Source organism: Leptodactylus fuscus, chromosome 1, assembly GCF_031893055.1.
Source record: "Leptodactylus fuscus isolate aLepFus1 chromosome 1, aLepFus1.hap2, whole genome shotgun sequence".
Classification (NCBI taxonomy): Eukaryota; Metazoa; Chordata; class Amphibia; order Anura; family Leptodactylidae; genus Leptodactylus; species Leptodactylus fuscus.
The window spans coordinates 8,993,512-9,008,554 of record NC_134265.1 but is presented as its reverse complement, the minus strand read 5'-3'; the positions used below and the strand labels follow the sequence as shown (position 1 = coordinate 9,008,554).

Genomic DNA, 15,043 nt, shown 5'->3' with positions numbered 1-15,043 from the left:
TGTGTGTGTGTGTGTGTGATGTGTATGTAGCAGAGCTGTGTGTGATGTGTATGTAGCAGAGCTGTGTGTGTGTGATGTGTATGTAGCAGGGCTGTGTGTGCGATGTGTATATAGCAGAGCTGTGTGTGTGACGTGTATGTAGCAGATATGTGAGTGTGACGTGTATGTAGCAGAGCTGTGTGTGTGTGATGTGTATGTAGCAGGGCTGTGTGTGTGTGATGTGTATATAGCAGAGCTGTGTGTGTGACGTGTATGTAGCAGATATGTGTGTGTGATGTGTATGTAGCAGAGCTGTGTGTGTGTGATGTGTATGTAGCAGGGCTGTGTGTGTGATGTGTATATAGCAGAGCTGTGTGTGTGTGATGTGTATGTAGCACTGACATCCTCGGACATCTCCTCTTTTCTGGGGCTTTTTCATGTATTACATACTAGCTATAACCCGCGACTTCGTTGGCGGCCCCCTGATGCCTGCGCAAACTACCTGCAGCGCGGCCCGTGGCTCCTCTACTTGTGGCCAGAGCGGGCCTGCCCCCAGTATCTTGCCCCCCCCCATCTCTGCCCCCAGTATCTTGCCCCCCCATCTCTGCTCCCAGTTTTTCCCCCCGTCTCTGTCCCTAGCTTAATGTCCCCCTTCTCTGCCCCCAGTTCACTTCATCTGCCCCCAGTTTCTTGCCCCCCCATCTCTGTCCACAGTTTCTTCCCCCCTATCTCTGCCCCCCCAGTCTCATGTCCCCCATCTCTGCCCTCAGCTTCATGCTCCCCCCTATCTCTGTCCCCAGTTTCTTCACCCCCATCTCTGCCCCCCAGTGTCATGTCCCCCATCTCTGCCCCCAGCTCCCCCCCCCTCCTACAGCGGCCCCCGTGTAGTACCACTCACCTGTGTCTCTATCCCCCGGCTCCTGTGTGTGCTGCCTTCCTGCATAGACGTCTCGTGCTGTTGCCTGTGTGTTGTTTATGTAGCAGAGTGAGTTTGGTTGGTATGACGCCGTAGCTTGCTGTGCTTGATATCGGACACACAGGCAGCCGGGTGTGAAGTGTATGCAGTCAGCGAGCACACACAGGAGCAAAGGAGGCCAAGGTGAGTGTTACTACACAGGGGGAACTGAAGCTGGGGACCTGGGGACACCGACCGGGGAACACCCCCTACGACGGTGGCGATTTGGGGTGAGTGACCCACATTTAAAGTAGCCTATCATTCCTTCCTGGGAAATATGTAGGTGTGTGTGAAATTTCACCAAAATCCATTCAGCCGTTTGTCTGTGATTGAGGAACAAACACACAAACCCACAAACAGGATTCTAATCTGTACCCCCTGGACCTCAAAAAGTACTCCACTGCTTCGTAGCCCTCCTGGTGGGGAATCGACGAATACAGCGCCTCGACATCCAGGCTGGCAAACATTTGATTACACCCTCTATCCAATTAAAAACATCCATTGTATCCCTAGTATAGGAAGCTAGTCCTAGCACAAATGGCCTCAGCACTGTGTCCAAATAGACACTGATGTCTTGCGTGAGGCTCCCTATCCGGGATACTATTGGTCTTCCTCTCAGGGGGACCAGCCCTTTATGGATCTTAGGTAACACTTAAAACGCTGCCAGCACTGGATGTCGAGGCGCCATATATATGTACACATCCCCCGGACAGAGGTGTTATATCTTGGGGGCCCCTCCGTACCTGTCTGTTATATCAACATTCAAGGATGACCTATGACATGGCTAATGCCCCCTCCCCCCCACCTAAAGAATGTCTTACAGGATATATTTCTTATGGTTACAATCACCAGTTAGGAGTATATAGGTATACACGACTTATTCATTACATCATCTATCTCATATGATAATACGGCATCACAAGTGGATATATATTTGTTAATAATTCTTCTACAAGACGCTATAACTTACACAAGTGATTTTGAGATTGTTTTTTCATGACACATTGTACTTCATGTAACTGGTAAACACTGATCAATATATTTGTATTTATTTCTAATCAAAAAATAGGAAATTTTGGGGAAAAAATTAGCAATTTTCAAACTGTGAAATGTTCTGTTTTTCAGACGGATAGTCATATCACACAAATACAAGAATATCTATTATCTGCCATATCTCTGATTTATATCGGATCATCTTTTAATTGTCCTGTAATTTATTTTGGTTATTATAAATCTTACAAGTGTAACAGCGATTTTACAGATTTAGAAGAAAATTTCCCAAACTCATTTTTAGGGACGACTTCAGGTCTCATGAGGATTATAAAGGTCTATATAGTACCCCCATAAATCACCCCATCCACCTTCTTCACAGAGCTCTCTCTCACCTGGAGAAACCCGGGAACACTGTGAGAATAATGTTCTTTGATTTCTCCAGTGCGTTCAACACCATTCAGCCAGAGCTACTGAGGGAGAAGCTGAACCTTGGTGGTGTGGACCATCACCTGTCCAACTGGATCCTAGACTACCTGACAAACCGCCCTCAGTATGTGAGAGCCCGGGACTGTGTGTCTGACACTGTGATCTGTAGTACGGGGGCACCACAAGGTAAAGTTCTTGCCCCATTTCTCTTCACACTGTACACTGCTGACTTTAGGCACAACTCATCCAGCTGTTACTTACAGAAGTACTCCGATGACTCTGCTATAGTCGGCCTTATCACTGATGGCGACAATAGGGAATACAGAGACTTAAACCGGGACTTTGTTGAATGGTGCCAGCAGAACCATCTCAGGATTAATGCTGGGAAGACCAAGGAGATGGTGGTGGACTTTAGTAAACGGAGAGGTGCTCCGACCCCGGTGGAGATCCAGGGGACATGCATTGAGATAGTCAGGACCTATAAGTTATATGGGTGTGCTCCTCAATAATAAACTAGACTGGGCTGATCACCTGGAGGCACTGCACAGAAAGGGCCACAGCAGACTCTACCTGCTCAGGAGGCTGAGGGCCTTCGGAGTCCAGGGGCCACTTCTTAGGGCCTTTTTCAACTCTGTGGTTGCTTCAGCCATCTTTTTCGGGGTGGTCTGCTGGGGGAGAAGTATATCAACCAGGGACAGAAATAGACTTGACAGGCTGATCAGGAGGGCCAGCTCTGTCCTGGGGAGCCCCCTGTATCCAGTACAGGTGGTGGGTGACAGGAGGACACTGTCCATGGTGACCTCCATGCGGGAGAACAAATCCCACCCCATGTATGAGACCTTGATGGCAGCACTGTAAGTGACCGTCTGCTTCACCCCAAGTGTGAGAAGGAGCTATCCGGGCTGTATAATCTACATCAGACCAAGCGAAGACACTCCGCACAGAGAACGAATGGTTATGATTATGAAGTCTTCCTTCTTTCTTCTTCTGTTCCTTAGCTGCTATGGACTCCTAGTATATCTTCTCTTCTCAGCATATGTGTGTCTACGTCTGTATTATATTACTGTGTATTATCCTGTATCTGTATTACTTTGCTGCTGTAACATAATGAAATGTCCCCACTGTGGGACTATTAAAGGATTATCTTATCTTATCTCTTATCTTCCTAACTGCACCACTCAAATAATTCAAAACAACATTTGTGAAGTTTGTTAACCCTTTTCATAGGGATTTAAACAATATGGAGGTGAAATTTAAACATTTCATTTTGATCCAATAATATATTCATTTAGCCCTAACATTATCACATTCACAAAGGGTTAAAGGAGAAAATGTATCTCACAGATTGTTATACAATTTCTCCCGAGCACAGAAAGACCCCACATGTGGGTGTAACCTAATGTTTTCAAACTGCAACTTGAAATGGAAGGAGCGACACTGGGGATATGAAAAGCAGATTTTGCTGGAATAGTTTTCTGGTGCCATGTCTCATCTGTAGGGCGCGTTATGTACCAATACAATGGAAACCCTCAAAAAGTGACCCCATTTTAGAAATTACACCTCTCAAGGAATTTATCAAGGAGTATAATCAATTTGACTCCAAGAGTGTTTCCCGAAAATAATGTACAAAGTAAAAATGTAAATTTTTAAAGAAATATGCCATTTCGGTGCCCAATACATTGCGCCCAGTTTGTGCCATCAGAGACCTGCACTCCTAAAACTATTACGTGGACTATCCCAGGTAGAGAGAAGTTGTATATGTAGGTGTAAACTGCTGCTTGGGCTCAGAAGGGAAGGAGTTCTGTGCTTTTTAGCTTTTGGAGTACAGATTTAGAGGGATATTCTGAACGCCATGTTGTATTTGATTCCTGGAAGTGCCAGTAAATTGGAATTCCCCAAAAAGTGATCCTATTTTGTAGGGGCAATTTTAGAGTCTCTACAAATGTGACATAGCACCCAAAAACCAACAATCTAAATCTGTGCTCCATAACACATAGCGCTCCTTCACATCTGCGCCCTGATGTGTGTCCAAGTGGCAGTTTATGGTCTCATGTATGTAAACGAGCTGAAGGCTCTGAAGGCTGCTATCATACAACCTGGGCTTCCATAACACTTGTGCAGTGCCACAGGCTGATCCCTCCAGGCCACAGTGAAGACGTCATTCAGTGTCCAATATATTGTGCCCAAGTTATGCCAGCAGAGACACACGCTCCAAATACTGATAAGTGGGTATCCCAGGCACAACAGCTTTTGCAGCATTTGTCTCTGATACAAGCTGGGCACAACATATTACACACTGAAATGACGTATTCCTGGAAAAATTGTTCTATCATCTTAAGAGTTAAACAGCAGGGTTCGGTGTTATCACTGTCCACACTGTTGCAACAGGAGCCTGGCTGTCAGATACAGCTGGGCTCCCACGGTGATCCCAAGGGCTCTGATTGTGAACTAGCTTGATCACCATCACATACGTGTAGGAGGGGATGCAGTAACTACCCACATTCTCCCTAGTACATGTACATGAGATTGTATATAGGGGTTAAAGTAAAATAAATAATTTAAACTAAAAAAACAATAAATATAAATTCTTTCTTAATACCTAGAAGGGTCAATGACTTAAGGTTGAAAATCCATTTACAATCCACTTCTCCCCTGTGTGACTCCTTTAATGATGAAGAAGACTAGATTTCTGAGTAAAACATTTCCCACATTAAGGGCATGAATATGGCTTCTCCCCTGTGTGACTCCTTTGATGGTAAACAAGACTTGATTTTGAAGTAAAACATTTCCAACATTCTGGGCATGGATATGGCTTCTCCCCTGTGTGAAGCCTTTGATGTTGAACCAGACTTGATTTCAAATTAAAACATCTCCCACATTCTGGGCATGGATATGGCTTCTCCCCTGTGTGAATCCTTTTATGGTGAACAAAATTTGATTTATGATTAAAACATTTCCCACATTCTGGGCATGAATATGGCTTCTCCCCTGTGTGAATCCTTTGATGTTGAACCAGACTTGATTTCTGAGTAAAACATTTGTCACATTCTAGACATGAATATGGCTTCTCTCCTGTGTGAGTTCTTACATGTTTAACAAGTTCTGATTTATAGATAAAATATTTCCCACATTCTGAGCATGAAAATAGCTCCTCCCCTGTGTGTAATTGTTGATGTTCAACGAGATCAGATTTCTGAGTAAAACATTTCCCACATTCTGGGCATGAATATGGATTCTCTCCTGTGTGAATTCTCTGATGTATAACGTCCTTTCTGCAGCTTTCATTTTGCTTAACAGACTGTGATAAATTAGAAGAAAAATCTTTCTCCTGAAGGGCTGAGGGTATATTGGGGATAATGACATGTTCTTCATATGGATATTGTGTGATACCATGATCCTCTGCTTTATAATCTGTAGATATCAGATGTCCCTCTGAGCTCCTGGTACAGTCATCTGACAAGAAGAAAACTGATATTACTATTATTGAATAACATAACCTTATAAGTATATTCCTAACTGAGCTGCCGCTGCCTGAGACGCTTCAGACCGTGTGAAGAAGTGAAGTCAGTGGCACAGGCAGCAAACGACGGCAGCGCGGCCTACTTCATTAGTATTCACTGTGCTGAGACGGAGGTCAGTGATAGTGAATAGTAATGAAGCGGGGCAGGAGACGCCACCACTGCTCCAGGTCACTGTAGAGGGGAACACAATCCATGGCTGCTTAAATATGGCCACTTATGTGGAATAATACTGTAGGATGCCATAAATCTTACTGTATTACACCCCATACACACAATAGAATCCAAACCACATCTGCTGGATTTCCCAGCCTGAACTCACCGCGGATCTGCTGTCCCATACAGTATGTAGTATGGTCTGTGGAGTCACAAGGAAGCAGGGACTCCTAGCGTCATAGATCACTAAGATACGGGGAGTCCTGGTGTGTGGACAGAGTTCAGGCTGGGAAATGTGACTGATGTACAGACCAGATTTTCTAGTCCGGATTCCATAGTGTGATTGGGGTCTAAGGTGAGGGTTACACAGTGACATTTGTAGAAGCTGCTTCAGGAAATCAGAAGAAGAATTTTTCCGCTTTACCAAATCAGCCCCCGAATCTCCATCAGATTCCTTACTGGCCAGGCCGGATTTTCCACCTCCCATTTATTTCCATAGAGCTCTGAGGTGGAATCTGCCTGAAGATCGAGCAGGAGGATTATTTTTCCGCCACCTGAAATAATCTGCTGTATAATTCTGGTAAATTCTTTCCCTTCACGAGGACTGACAGCCGGTGAGGAAGAAATTTGCCTCGTTCACATCGATGTCAAGTCCATATTCCTGCTGTCCGTTCTATTCTATACTACATTTATTACCCCCTATAGCGGTATCACATTTATATTCAGGTATTATTAGTATTTTACCTGAATCGGGGAACAACAAATAGTCTAAACAATGTCTGAATAGAATCAGTGACCCTTCTGTGCTTTACATAGTGGTGACTCCTCACCTGGGCGGGTCCCTGTAGGAATGTCCTCCTCACACTCCTCATCACCACTCACATAGGGCTCTTCCTTTATTCTCATAGATATAACATTCATGTCGCTCACATCTTTATCCTGATGGAAAATCTGGGAAACAAATAATGTAAAAGTCACCAGACAAATGGGGAAGTCACAGAGAATGTTCTAGATCATTAATCCGCATGAAGATGAAAGATGTCCTGACAGTAGCTGCAGGTCTGTGAGAAGCCGGAGAAACATATTAGATGGCGGCTCAATGACACCGCCCATGTATATAACCATATAATACTGCTGGATACAACAAGACTGACCACAAGGACTTCACAGCCCGTCTACACATCATAGGGAATATCTCCATCTACCTGATCATCATCCTGTGGAAGAAGAGGACTGGGACATCTCTCCGGTGTTGTCCTCTTACTGGATCTACCTGTAGGAAACACAGACAGGGACTGAATTCATTCTGTACATACAAATAATGGAAGTCCATGTGTATATAGTCATGTCTATTACCTGCTGATGTGAGGGGCTGGTGGTCCTCCATCATCACCTCCTTGTACAGATCCTTGTGTCCTTCTAAATACTCCCACTCCTCCATGGAGAAATAGACAGCGACATCCTGACACCTTATAGGAACCTGACAACAAAATGATACAGTCATCACCCCGACCCCTCCAGTTACTGTATAATGTCCCAGCATTCCCAGCACTGTCACCTCTCCAGTCAGCAGCTCCAGCATCTTGTTGGTGAGTTCTAGGATCTTCTGTCCATTGATCTCCTCCTGTATCAGGGGGTGAGGTGGAGGCCCCAGAATTGGGCTCAGGGTTCCTCCATATCCATCATACACAGGAGCCTGACAGCGCCCACTAGAGGTCTTCTTCACTACTGTGTAATCCTGGTTATGGGGAGACACATTAATAAATCTCACTACATACATGTCCAGAGTCCATCACCTCTCCAGTCATATCATCTGTTATTACTATAGATAAGAATGATGTCATGATGACATCATCAGAATCTCTCACCTCTCCAGTAAGCTGGTAGATGATCTCTAGGGTGAGATTTAATAGACTTTCCGCCATCTTGTTCCTGTCTTTTTCCATCCTTGATGGATCAATCAGGAATATTCTCTTATATAGAAGATACTGAGAGGATTCTATATTGTAGGAACCTGAATGGAGAGAAGATGAGACAATGTAATCACTACACGGAATCCCATGGAATAAATAGAAGAGTTCAGTCCCATTATTATCACCACCTCCTACTTCTGACGTCGGCAGCGTGTAGCTCAGGAAGGGAGTGACTTGTTGTGGGCCGGCTTGGTGGGTATATAAGGTGTGTGATAGGCTGAACAGAATCTCATTGGGAGTATTTGACCAGCCTCAAGCGTACTGGCTGAGGGGTGTTTGGTGCTGCCCGGGGTGGTGCAACACAAATTGGATCTGGAAGAACCAAAACCTGATGCCGAACAGCCCAGGAGGCTCCAGCAGCTCTAGTAGAATGAGCCGTGCTACCCACTAAGGAGGGGAAGAAACCCTCAAGAAGGTGAGGAAGAGTCCAAAGATACGGAGCTGATACTTGTACAGATGACACTGACTTTCCCTGCAGCTTCAGTCACAACAAGTGATGGTTCGTCCATCGATCTCTTGGAACAGCCACAACTGTCACAGATAGATCTCCCACATTTCTGTCTGGACTACAATCTACTGGCCATAGAGGTGAAGACACTCGGCCCCTGATATTACCAGCACACTGGAACTAACTGTACAGTCCTCCCTGACCCTGACAGAAGAGGAAGTATTACAGCCTAGTACGCAACGTGCAACAACAAGTGACTAATGCAGAGGAGAAAGTGGCCAACGGGAATCTGTAGGTTTGTGACTTAGTGAAATGAGCAGAATCTTACATGATGGTATAGAGGACGTAGAGAATGGGCCCGGCTGTAGGGACATGAGAGGAATGAGTGTCCGGGAGAATGTTCCATCCAGAGATCTAACACCGATACAGGGGCTTGTAAAAGTATTCACACCCATTGACCTCTGTCACATTTTGTCACAACCACAAACTTAAAAGTATTTTCTTGAGATTTTCAGTGATAACACAAAGTATCAGATAATTGTGAAGTGGAAGGAAAATGATAGAAGGTTATCAACATTGTAATCCAATAAACATCTGAAAAGTTTGATGTGCAAAAGTCTTCAGCCCCCTATAGCAATACTTTGTAGAGCCGCCTTTGGCTACAATTCCGGCTACAAGTCTTTTGGGCTCGGTCTCTACCAGCTTTGCACATCTAGAGATGAGATTTCTGCCCCTTCTTCTTCTTCTTTGCAGCCAGATTGGATGGAGCGTCTGTGAACAGCAATTTTCATGTTTTGCCACAGATGCTCAATGAGATTTAGGTCTGGACTGTGACTGGGCCGTTCTAAGAGCGGAATATTCTGTGATCGAAACCATTCACTGGAGCTCGGGCTGGAGGTTTAGGGTCATTGCTGGAAGGGGAATCTCCTGCCGAGTCTCAGGTCTATTGTAGGATCCAACAGGGCCACAAGTAGAACATTATAGTGTGTGGGGGCCACAAGGAGGCCATTATAGTGTGTGGGGGCCACAAGGAGGACATTATAGTGTGTGGGGGCCACGAAGAGGGCATTATAGTGTGCGGGGGCCACGAGGAGGACATTATAGTGTGCGGGGGCCACGAGGAGGACATTATAGTGTGCGGGGGCCACAAGGAGGACATTATAGTGTGCGGGGGCCACAAGGAGGACATTATAGTGTGCGGGGGCCACAAGGAGGACATTATAGTGTGCGGGGGCCACAAGGAGGACATTATAGTGTGCGGGGGCCACAAGGAGGACATTATAGTGTGCGGGGGCCACAAGGAGGACATTATAGTGTGCGGGGGCCACAAGGAGGACATTATAGTGTGCGGGGGCCACAAGGAGGACATTATAGTGTGCGGGGGCCACAAGGAGGGCATTATAGTGTGCGGGGGCCACAAGGAGGACATTATAGTGTGCGGGGGCCACAGGGAGGACATTATAGTGTGCGGGGGCCACAGGGAGGACATTATAGTGTGTGGGGGCCACAGGGAGGACATTATAGTGTGCGGGGGCCACAAGGAGGACATTATAGTGTGCGGGGGCCACAAGGAGGACATTATAGTGTGCGGGGGCACAAGGAGGACATTATAGTGTGCGGGGGCCACAGGGAGGACATTATAGTGTGCGGGGGCCACGAGGAGGACATTATAGTGTGTGGGGGCCACTGAATGTATGAGAAGGGCTGAGAGCGAGCACTTACCTCCTCAGGTACAGCAGCCGTCTGCTTATAGGACCTGTCATGATGTCATAGATGTAGGAGGAGTCACAGAATCACATGATCAGATATTAGAGGTCTTTGCCGTCTATGTGTGATGTGTATGTAGCAGAGCTGTGTGTGTAACGTGTATGTAGCAGAGCTGTGTGTGATGTGTATGTAGCAGAGCTGTGTTTGTGTGATGTGTATGTAGCAGGGCTGTGTGTGTGTGTGTGTGATGTGTATGTAGCAGAGCTGTGTGTGATGTGTATGTAGCAGGGCTGTGTGTGTGATGTGTATGTAGCAGAGCTGTGTGTGATGTGTATGTAGCAGAGCTGTGTGTGATGTGTATGTAGCAGTGCTGTGTGTGTGTGTGATGTGTATGTAGCAGAGCTGTGTGTGTGTGATGTGTATGTAGCAGAGCTGTGTGTGTGTGATGTGTATGTAGCAGAGCTGTGTGTGATGTGTATGTAGCAGAGCTGTGTGTGATGTGTATGTAGCAGAGCTGTGTGTGATGTGTCTGTAGCAGAGCTGTCTGTGTGTGATGTGTATGTAGCAGAGCTGTCTGTGTGTGATGTGTATGTAGCAGAGCTGTGTGTGTGATGTGTATGTAGCAGAGCTGTCTGTGTGTGATGTGTATGTAGCAGGGCTGTGTGTGTGACGTGTATGTAGCAGAGCTATGTGTGTGACGTGTATGTAGCAGAGCTATGTGTGTGATGTGTATGTAGCAGAGCTGTGTGTGTGATGTGTATGTACCTCTCTTCCTTGCTCCTTCCATATATAATATCCTGGATTACAGCCACAATCTTTCCATCTCTGGTAACTTTCTTTTCTTGCTATCACTGACATCCTCGGACATCTCCTTCCCTCTTCTGCGGCTTTTTCATGTATTACATATATCACATAGACTTGTATACAATCATATATGAGCTGTAGACCGGACATTTCTTATAAAATCTTTCCTTCTGCCTAATAAAAGAAGACTGCGGAATAAGAAATGATATAAAGCTTCTTGGGAAATATTTTGCAGCCTCCTAAACTGTTTGAGTAAAATTGGTAGTAGAGATGAGCGAACAGTGAAATATTCAATATTCGTTTCGAGTAGCCCCTCAATATTCGACGAATATCGACCCCCATTATAGTCTAGGGGAAAAAAAGCTTTGTTTCAGGGGAACCCAAAATTCGACAAAGGAGGGTCACCAAGTCCACTATGACACCTCAGGAAATGATGCCAACACCTCTGCAATGCAACTGGGACAGCAGGGGAAACATGTCTGGGGGCATCTAACAAGCCCAAGTCACTGTATTACCCCACTATCACAGCCTAACACACATTCATATCACACACTTTCCACATTCAAAAAAACTTGTATGAAAGTGGAAAAATACCTGGAAACCTTCTTTCCTCCCCAATTGTATGGGCACAAACCCACATTTTAAGCTAAAGAAACATTAACAAGCACCCCTTTAAATCATATTGCCCATGACAACCACAGATGGAATAGGCAATGGAAAATTCAACAGTACTGAACTGTCATTATGGATGTGTGTGTGTGATGTGGTAAGACCTTCCAAAATTCACTTTTCTGGCCCTTAACGTGAGCCCTTCCAAATTAAGAGGCCCATAAACTGAGCTACCAGCAGAGATTGAGGATCTTTAAGTTAGTTCATCCTTGCACCAGCAGTGTTTTTGGCCCTTGGGGTGAGTTGAGCCTCTAACCAGCAGAGTTGGGGGTATCAGGGTGGATTGATCCTAGTAGGAGTAGAATTGTGCAGCGCTGATGGAGGAGGAGTTTGATGAGAAGGAGGAATTGTAGAGGGTGAGCGCACACATGCAACTTGATGTCGGGGTGCTTGACACCGGTGGACATGAAAATGATGGGTCTATCCAGTGGCTGTTCATTTTTATGAGCATCAGCTGACAGCCGGCTGCGCTTATCCGTAATTATGCCACCGGTAGCGCTGAAGACCCTTTCCGATAGCACGCTGGCGGCAGGGCAGGGTAGGACCTCCAATGCATACAGCACAAGTTCCAGCCACATATGCAACTTGGAGACCCAATAAGTATAGGCTGCAGAGGGATCGGAGAGGACAGGGCTGGGGTCGGCCAGGTACTCCCACAACATGCGCCTATACTTATCCCTCCTGGTGACACTAGGCCCCTCAGTGGTGGTACTTTGACGAGTGGGTGCCATTAACGTCTCCCAGACCTTGGAGAGTGTGCCCCTGGTGGGTGTGGACCAGATGACAGTTGGTCGTGTGTTGAAGCAACTCTCCTCTATGCCGCCAACGAGAGTTGATGGAAACATCTCCATCATATTCTGCACCAGTTGCTTGTGGCAATCATTAATGCGACTGTCCCTCCCCTCTACCGGAATAAAATTTGAGATATTATTTTTATACCGGGGGTCGAGGATTGCAGAAATCTAGTAGTTGTTGCTCTCCAGGATTTTGACAATGCGTTTGTCAGTTGCAAAGCACTCCAACATGTATTCAGCCATGTGTGCCAGAGTCTTACTTGGCGTCACTTGGCTGCCCCCACCGGAATGCTCACTTTCCATTTCCTCCTCCATTTCGCCCCATCCGTGCTGCAGCAATGAGACGCAATGAACTTCCCCACTACCCTCCTGTGTGACAATGAGATCTGCCACTTCCTCCCTCAATATACGCTGTGAAGTGGACAGGAGTGTGCCATGACTATCCTGCTGGGATGTTTCAGCTCCTATGCCCGACTCCTCAGCGTCCAATGCGTTATCCCTGATGGCGATGAGGGATTCTCACATCACACACAGGAGGGGGATTGTGACACTCACAATTGCGTCATCACAACTGACCCTCATAGTTGACTCCTCAAAGACGCGCAAGATCTCGCATAAGTCTGCCATCCATGGCCACTCATGGTGCAGAAACTGCGGGAGCTGACTCTGAGGAACCCTTGGGTTTTGGAGATGGTACTCCATCAAGGGTCTCTGCTGCTCACACATGTGGTACGTCGAGTTCCAGCGTGTGGGGATGTCGCACAAAAGCCGGTGTTCTGGCAGATGGTGGTGTTGCTGGAGGCCTCGGAGGCTAGCAGCAGCTACTGTGGACTTGCGAAAGTGGGCGCACAAGCACCGCACTTTCACCAGTAGCTCTGGTAAATTGGGGTATGTTTTCAAAAACCGTTGCACCGCTAAATTGAACACATGGGCCAGGCATGGAACGTGTTGGAGGTTGGCAAGCTCCAGAGCCGCTACCAGTTTCCGGCCGTTATTACACATGACCATGCCTGGGCCCAGGTGCAGTGGCGAAAACCATGTTGCCGTCTCATCAAGGAGGGCATCCCTCACCTCAGAGGCAGTGTGCTGTCTATCCCCCAAGTTTATAAGCTTCAGCACGGCCTGCTGACGTCTCCCCACACCAGTGCTGCAGCGTTTCCAGCTGGTAGCTGGGGTCGATGAGATGGTGGAGGAGGAGGGTGGTGGTTCAGAGCCCCTGCCAGGAATGTTGGGCGGGGAAATGAGCTAGACTGTCCCAGTTTGTGACCCAGTTCCAGCCTCAACTACATTCACCCAGTTGTGCCATCAGTGAAATGTAGCGTCCTTGTCCACATGCACTTGTCCACGCATTGGTGGTCAAATGGACCTTTGTGCAAAGCGCGGAACATAGGGCCCACCTGATGTTGCATGACACGTGCTTTTGCAAGGCGGGGACAGCAAAACGGGAGAAGTAGGGATGGCATAGCGATGTGCCGCACTTGCCATCAGGTAACGGAAGGCCTGAGTTTCCACAATCCGGAACGGCAACATCTCCTGGGCCAGGAGTTTGGAGATGTGCGCGTTTAAGCATGTGGGTGGGTAGCGCTGTATTTTTGCCTACGCACAAACGTCTGGGAGATGGTGGGTTGCTGGGAAGAGGCGCATGATGGTGCATGAGAAGGAGCTGAGACAGGAAAAGGGGAGCGGCAACAGTGGGAGAGGCAGTGGTGGCAACACCAGACAACGATTGTCCTGCGTTTGCTCTCTGCCACTGAGCCCAGTGCTTGTTTTCCAAATGACGGCGCATGGCAGTGGTTGTGAGGTTGCTCTTTTCAGAGCCCCTACTCAGTTTCGAGTTGGAAAGTGTGCAAACCGCACTATATTTGTCCTCCGCACATACATTGAAAAATCTCCACACCACTGAAGACCCTGGCCTCGATGGGGGAGTTTTTCTAGGCTGCCTAGAATAGGGAACATTTTGGGCCTTGCTGCCTGTGGCCTGGCTTCGGTGAAGCAGCTGTCCTCTGCCTCTGGACATGCCTCTGCCTCTAGCCACCCTCTTTGGTGCTGCATTTCCCTCCACATCTACACTGCTCTCCCCGCTTGACATTCCCCCTGTCCAGGTCGGGTCAGTGTCCCCATCGTCCACCACCTCCTCTTCCGATTCCTCTCTCGGCTCCTCCTCCTGCACACCGACCATGGCAACAGGCTGCCCTGATCGCAACTGTGTCTCATCATCGTCGTCACTGAGGGCGGGTTGCTTGTCAACAACAACAACCGGAGATAACGGATGCTCCAGTGTTTGGGCATTGTTATCGGAATCACCATTCTGATTGTCAAGCGGTGCCAGATTATTTATAGCTTGAGATACATATATATATATATATATATATATATATATATATATGTATCTTGAGTGAGCTCATGTAGGTGTAAGAGGGTGAAACAGCCCCTGTGTAGTGAATGTGCAATGTGTAATTGAGTTGGTGTTTTCATAACCTGACATTTTGTTGTTTGACCACAAGAGGTCGCTATTGCAAGATAACAAGTAAAAGGAAAAAGGCTGTATGCCCCTGGAAGATTGATGTGGAAACCCTGATCGTTGTAGGAGGGTTCTAGGAGCCATTTTGAGACAGAGTGTG

General features: G+C 46.9%; 1 protein-coding gene and 1 pseudogene across 1 annotated transcript in view; one reads left to right on the top strand and one right to left on the bottom strand.

Annotated features, from left to right (window-relative positions):
* Window positions 1-15,043, top strand: part of LOC142191151 (uncharacterized) — a 1,229,165-nt gene that overhangs the window by 758,992 nt on the left and 455,130 nt on the right. The gene's annotated exons all lie outside the window — the stretch shown is intronic.
* On the bottom strand, window positions 4,962-11,023 carry LOC142209347 (uncharacterized; annotated as a pseudogene).